Here is a 7,948-nt window from a genome sequence, read left to right on the forward strand (position 1 = left end):
TGAGTGTTATCTTAGTGGTATACACGAAGAGATTTTTAACAATATTAGACTACTAAAACCTAATACATTGAACTTAGCCATGGATATAGCTAAAGTCTAGGAGGCTACCTTTAAATCTCTACTTAAAATAAGTCAACTATATAACTTCAACCCACCTATACTGCGTAAACCAAATCAATCTAAACCTACATGTTTAGTTTATTCTAAATCACCTTGTTTTAAACATTCATATTCATCTCCCTTTCCTGAGAACCCTCAACATAAATATTTATAATAAATGGATCCAAAAATTCTAGATTAAAGACGTACAAAGGGTTTATGCTACACTTGTGAGGAGAAGTTTGATTCAAATCATAAATGTAATGCTAAACTATTCATGATCAATTAGCTAAATTGGGAGACGTCTTAGAATATTTCTTACATGAACATATTGACCATTCCCTTCCACTTTCTCAACCACCTTCTAACAACAAATCTTTCATCTCAGTCCATACCCTTGACGGTTCAAAGAATTATCAAACCCTTCGTATCTTTGGAAACACTCATAACTTCATAAACAAAAGGATTATGAATAATATTAATCATCCAACCCAACAAAAAGGTTGCAGATTGTTCCAATATTTTCAACCATGATTATTGTAAGGATCTGTTGTGGATAATGAGGGGTTTGGAATTTAAAGTTGATATGCGAGTGCTTACCATGTCTACATACGACATGGTATTGGGTATTGAATGACTAATTACTCTAGGCCATCGGAGTAAGATTTTGAGAAACTCACTATTTCCTTTTGTAAATAGGGAAAGAATTACCTTCTCTAGGGAATGAATCAAATGCAGATTAATATTGTGGAGGGTGATCAACTTTCCAAGCTCTTGATGAAAGGAGGAAAAGCGGCTCTAGTTCAACTACAAACCAGTGAGGAACATCAATGTCACTTCTTTGCACTTACATCACAAGAGCCACATAACACTGATGAAGAGCTTGAATAGTGTTGGGAAAAATTAAGAGTTAATTAACTTAGAAGAAATTGTTTGGAAAACTAATAAAAAGTTAATTAACAGAAAAGTGCTAAATATTAATAACTTAAGTTTTGATGATGTTTAGATATGAAAGAAGCTAAGTCGTCTGATTGTTTCTATGCAGCTGCATCAGATTGGGCTAACTTAGACGTGGTCTAAGCAGGCTAGTTAGACGTGATACATAGTTAGACATGCAAGTCTAACCGATACGTAGTTAGACGTGTCAGTCTAACAGATACGTAGTTATACGTGCTAGTCTAACAAATACGTAGTTAGACGTGCAAGTCTAACAGATATGTAGTTAGATATGCCATTCTAATAGATACGTAGTTAGACGTACCAGTTTAACAGATACGTAGTTAGATATACAAGTCTAACAGATACGTAATTAGTGCAAGTTTAACAAATACGTAGTTAGACGTGTCAGTCTAACAGATACGTAGTTAGACGTGGGCGTCTAACTCCTTTAGATCAGTCTAAAGGGATATGAAGTTATACGTTGTAGTCTAACCCCATTAGACGTGGGAAGTCTAATGGGATGCATAGTTAGACGTTGTAATCTAACTCCATTAGACGTGGTAAGTCTAATGGAACTCGCTGTTAGACATTGGCGTCTAACTCCCTTAGACTTGGCAGTCTAATGGAGCATGTTTATTGCCTCGCTTCAATAGCTGTATGAAGTTAGCATACGTCTACCCACGATCAACTAGCTGTATGCTACTCCTGCTCCACTTTCTCTTGCAGACCAGTATGCCAACTACTTGCATCAAATGAATGAACTCCACGTACGCAAATATTTCTCCCACTACTTGTTCAGTATAGGAAAGTTTCACAAGGATATCCCGCGCACTATCGTTAAGTACGGCCATGTTCCAAAAGCACAGAGTCTGTTGTACTTTGTCCTTTAGGAGACCATCCTATGGGCGCGTGCCATGTGTCCAGGAAGAAGATTTGACTATTGGTGTCCTTCTACTACAAATAGATACTCAAGGACAACGGCCGAATCACTAGTTACTCTGCTCATTTTCACATTCTTACTCATATGCTCTTGCACTTACTGATTGTACATCATATTCAAGTTCAAGAGAGAGAATCAAAACATTATTTTAGCTGAGAGATATTCTTAATCATATTGTAAGTTGAATAGAGTTTGTTCTGTTCAACAAAGTGTTAGTTATTCAGTAAGCTGTATTTGATTCAAGAAGTATAGTGAAATCCTTCCGGGTATGGAAGAAGGGATGACATAGGAGAGTTAGCTCCGAACATCCATAAACAACTTACTGTGTTCTTTACTTTCTCCTATTCATCTTTCATTGGTTCAAAGCTTCAAACCCAAACAAACAATTCCGCACTTGAATCGTTTCAAGTGTTTGTGAAGGTTTGCGAAGAATAGAAAGAGATATTAATCCCTAACATGATTTATATCATTCCGTAATCCGAAGTTGTTATCAATAGTCAGACCCCCGTTTCTATTGATTACACCGATCCTATCAATTAGTATTAGAGCTCTGCTTTCTATTCTTAAGCAACAAGAACCTGAATCATGTAGACAGATGCTAGTTCATCTAAGATTCTTATGTTTTCAAAAGAAAACTACATGGTGTGGAAGAAGAGAGTTCGTGCCCATCTTGCCTCCTTGCACAATGACATGTGGAGTGTTGTCACTGAAGGACCTATCAAGATCGAAAAAGAAAAATCTGAGTGGACAAATGAAGATAAGAGGAAAAACAACCTCAACAACCTGGCCATGGATGTCCTGTACAAATCACTTGACGATAACATGTTGAACTACATCATATCTTGCGAGTCTGCCAAAGAAATTTGGGACAGACTCACTCAACTCTATGAAGGCAACGAGCAAACCAAAGAGAACAAGATTACGGTAGCCACTTAGCAGTTTGACAACTTCAAGATGCTTCCAAGAGAGACGATGAGTGAGTTCGATGCATGATTCAGTCAGATTGTCACCACCCTATCCATTCTAGGCAAGACCTACAACAACAAAGAGATTGCTATAAAGGTCATGCGAGCTTTACCTAGGGAGTGGGACATCAAGACTATGGCGATGAGGGAGTCCAAAGACATCAATAAGATATAGCTCTTCGACTTGCTTGCCGATCTGAAGGCCTATGAGTTCGAGTTGAATTTAAGGAATGAAGAAGAGCACCCCACATCCGTCATCATTACTAAGGTTTTGGTGTCCTCCGAGGAGTCACTGGTTGTCAATGAAGAAAAGTCGTCTGCCCAACAGCTTAGCAACGACGCAATGACTCTTCTCGTGAAGAAATTCGGGAAATACATGAAGAAGAGCATTCCTAACTCAAGATCTTCAAATAATACTAATGATGATAAATCTAAATCAAAAGCTAATGTTAAGTGTTTTAACTATGGTATTTTAGGTCATTACAAGTCGGAGTTCAGAAAGCCGAAACATGATGAGAAGAAGAAAGACAATGAAGGCGAGCTGAAGGCCCTAATGGCAGCAGACAACAAGGCCAAGTGGATTCAAAGTAACTCAGATTACTCATCATCTAGTGATAGTGATGATGAAGAGGTTGCTTGTTTCATGGAAAAAGAAGAGGAAGATTTTGAGGAATCTGAGGTATGAGGTAGTGGATTTCTCTCCAGGAGATTTTTCACAAGATGAACTAGTGGCTGCACTAAATGATATGGTCTCGGAGTATAAAAAATTATCAAAATCTCAAAACAAAACAAACTCAGAATCTGAAAATGATCAACCATCTTTTTCTCAAACCTCCGAGCCAAAAGTTTTTGAAAACATGGATGAGCTTTCATTTGAGAATGACATGCTCAAAGAAAAGATTCAAACCCTTTCTTCTGAAAACCAACGCTTAACTTATATTGTAAGTTCTTGGACAAGGTCTGGAGAAGCTATCGAATATCATATTAGTCTATTGAGGCCTGCTGGATGTAAATCCGGTCTAAGATTTGATAGCAATGACTCAGACAAGTCCTGTAAGAAGTTAAACTCGGCAACTGACAAGCTTAAGCCAATAAGCTTTGTCAAAAGGAGTTTAACTGATACTGGAACTGATCCAAGTTGTGAGGAGTTAACCTTAAAGGATGAGATAACTTATGTTCCACTAAAAGTTAACTGGTTGAAACTTAAGTTAGATGCAACTAGCAAATCTAATAAACCAAAACCTGACAATAAGTCAAGGAGTTTTAAAATAAAACCATCCTCTAAAGTTAAGAGATCAGTGACTTGCAAGAAGTCGTCTACTAAGTCAAAATCATACGCACTTATTACTACACAAAGAGGGAAGTCCATCAGAATAACTCAAATATGGATTCCTAAGTGACTGATTGATCGAGGACCCAAGTGAATGTGGGTACCAAAATTTGTAAATATTTTCTTGTGTAGGTGATACAGGAAAGCTGCAGGAAGGAAGATTGGAGGATAATCTTCTGAAGATGTGCTCTAAAGGATCAACAGTGACTCATGCAACTTCAAAGGACCAAGTGTTTTCTCTTTTAAAATATTTTTGGTCTTAAGGACCTCAAAACATTTGTTTATTCTTTTTAAATTGAAAGAGAAATTTATTGTGTAAATAAAGATGCACGCAGACGAAAGCTTTAATCGGTCTATTAGACAAGGATGTCTAAAAGAAAAGCAAGTACTTGGACGTATACATACTTACACAGTCTAATGTGAAATGTCTTGGTGAAAAATCTACGCGGTTAGACGTCGAAGTCTATTAGACGTTTAGACGTTTGTAAGACAAGAGTAGTTGGACGCTCACGTCTAACCAAACACACGTCTAGTACGTGTTGTTCATGCATAATTAGACGTCTACGTCTAATAGACGGATAGACATCTATAAGACAAATGATTAGACGCATGCGTCTAATAGACTCATTGTCTAACAAACGTTCGGTCCACACAGACTATAGAAGTAAGTGAAACGTCTAACTACGTGTGCTATTAGACGCTTCATCTTCAGATTGATTAAGGACATCTATCCTTTATGCGCTGTCATCTAACTTTCCCGCTCAAAATATTGAACAATCACTTCCTAGAAACCTGAAAACGCGTGTCTCTCAAGGATAAGGAAAATGACTAATATACCCTTAATGATGACTACCTTTGGAAAAAGGTGTATAACATTAAGTGGTGGGTCCCCGTGTGTTAAATGTGACGGTTAAGCCATGCGACTGTTGGAATTTTATTTAAGGACATCGTGCATGTGTCGGATCATTCTCATTCTCAATCTTCTTCTGCTCCAATTCAACACTGTCATGCAAAATGGGTCCAATATTGACCTTCTCATTCTCCTTTTCCTCCTCTTCTTCATCAAGAATGTCATTTAGGCCAATGTCATTCACCTTGTTCTCCTACTCCTACAATATTGAAAAGAAATTAGATGCAGGCCAATATTGGATGTGTCACAAAGTCGTGAGGTAATTAACTGAAGGGTATATTAGTCATTTTCTTAACATTAACAGACACGTGTCTTCAAGTTATTCGATCTTAGAATATGAATGTTTTACTGTTTGAGCAGGAAAATTGAATGACGATGCATATTAAAGTGACAACTTTCTTTGATTGGTCCGAAGATGAGAAGTCTAAGGTCACACGTAGTTAGACGTCTAATATGTCATCCGCATATCTTGCGTCTAATTTGGGTAGACATCTGTTCAAACGACATCTAACTACGCCCGTCTATAGGCGTCTAAACATACGTCTATTCAGACAACGTCTAACTACGCTTGTCTATAGGCAATTTAGACGTATGAAAAAAAGATAGACATATAACTAGACTTAATTTGCAAGTTTATTAAGTAAATGTTTGTCTAAGTACATAGCTCCTTTAGACTACTGATCTAAACAGACCAATTGAGACCTCTGTCTTCATACGTTTCTTTGATTACTTTAAAACATCAACCATTTTCCCTTCAATTTGTGCATGTCTTAAAAACTAGATAATTTTAAGGTCTACAAGACCCAAAACATTTTAAGGAAAGAAAACTTAGTCTGAAGAGTAGCTTTGTGAACACTTCTTCCACTTATTGATCTTATTAGAGCATATTCTTAGAAGAGTATGCTTCCAAATTCCTCCATGGAGTTGACCTGTTGCACCTATAAAAATACATATTTACAACTTGGTACCCACATTCACTTGGGTCCTCGGTCAATCAGTCCCTTATGAATCTATATTTGAGTTATCATAATGGATTTTCCTTGTTGTGTTGTGATTAGTGCATGTGACCCAGGCTTAACAGATTTCTTTCTACTATCAGCTGAACTGTTAACCTTAGAGGATGGTTTTTGGTTAAAACTCCTTGACTTTATGTCAAGTTTCATTTTGCCAGATTCGTTGGCTTCTTCATTCTTAGGTTTCAGCCAGCCTATAGTTGGCTTGACATAAGCAATCTCATCCTTTAAGGTTAAGTCCTCACAGTTTGGATCAGTTTCTTTATTAGTTAGACTACCCTTGAAAAAGTTTATAGTCTCAAACTTGTCTTCCACTAGGTTTAACTTCTTAGATGACTGGTCTGTATAGCATTTTCAAATCCTAAACCGGATTTGCATCCGGCAGACCTCAACACACTTATTTGCTGTCTGACTGCATCTCTAGACCTTGTCCAGGAACTGACCACATATGTCAAACGTTGGTTTTCAGAAAACAGTGTTTGAACATTTTCCTTGAGCTTCTCATTTTCAGATGAGAGCTCGAAAACTTCATTTTCAAAACCTTTTGATTTAGAAGGTTGAGATGAAGAAGGGTTATCAGTTTCATATCTTAATCTCATTTCATTACAAGAGTCTGAAAACTTCTTGTACTCACTAACCTCGTCATTGAGTGCATTAGTTAGTTCATCTCTTGTAAATTCTTTAAAAGATAAGTCAAATACCTCAGACTCATCATCTTCCATGAAGCAAGTGACTTCTTCATCATTACTATCGCTGGATGATGAGTCATTTGAGTCGATGTAGGCCCACTTGGCTTTTCTGTCAGCTGCCATGAGAGCCTTCAACTCTTTCTGGTTGTCCTTCTTCTTCTCATCACGCTTTGGCTTCCTGCACTCCAACTTAAAGTGTCCTAGTTTATCACAGTTAAAACACTTTAAGTTAGCCTTGTATTTATTCTTATCATCATTGTTATTATTTGAAGAGCTTGAGTTAGAATTTCTCTTTTTCATGAATTTTCTGAATTTCTTCACGAAGAGAGCCAAAGCGTCTCCGCTGATCTACTCTTTAGCAGTTTTCACATCATTGAAAGCATGTGGCTTTTTAGTAGTCACCAATGCCTTGGTTGCAATATTTGATGTGGAAAGCTCCTCTTCATTCCTAGAGTTTATTTCAAACTCATAGGCCTTCAGATCGGCTAGTAAGTCAAAGAGCTTCATCTTGTTGAGATCTTTGGACTCCCTCATCGCCATCGTCTTGATATCCCACTCCCTGGACAGAGCACGCATAAATTTGATTGCAACCTCTCTATTACTGTAAGTCTTGCCCAATGTGGAAAGAGTGGTGATAATCTTGCTGAATCTCCCATCAAATTTAGACATCGTCTCTCTAGGACGCATATTGATGTTATCAAACTGTTGTGTGGCAACCATGAGCTTGTTCTTTTTGGTTTCCTTCACAGAGTTGAATCAACCTCTCCCAGATTTCTTTGGCAGAGTTGCATGATATGATGTAGTTGAACATGTTGTCATCCAGAGTTTTGTACAAAATATCCATGGCCAAGTTATCGAGGTTGTTCTTCCTCTTGTCTTCACTAGTCCACTCAGTCTTTTCTATCTCAATCTTTATCGAACCTTCGGTGATGAAAATGCACATGTCATCATATATGGAAGATATATGAGAATAGACTCTCTTCTTCCACATAATATAGTTTTCTGTCGAGAACATGGAAACCTTGGTTGTGGCGACCATAGATATGATTCAGATTCTTTTTGG

Source organism: Impatiens glandulifera, chromosome 8, assembly GCF_907164915.1.
Source record: "Impatiens glandulifera chromosome 8, dImpGla2.1, whole genome shotgun sequence".
NCBI lineage: Eukaryota > Viridiplantae > Streptophyta > Magnoliopsida > Ericales > Balsaminaceae > Impatiens > Impatiens glandulifera.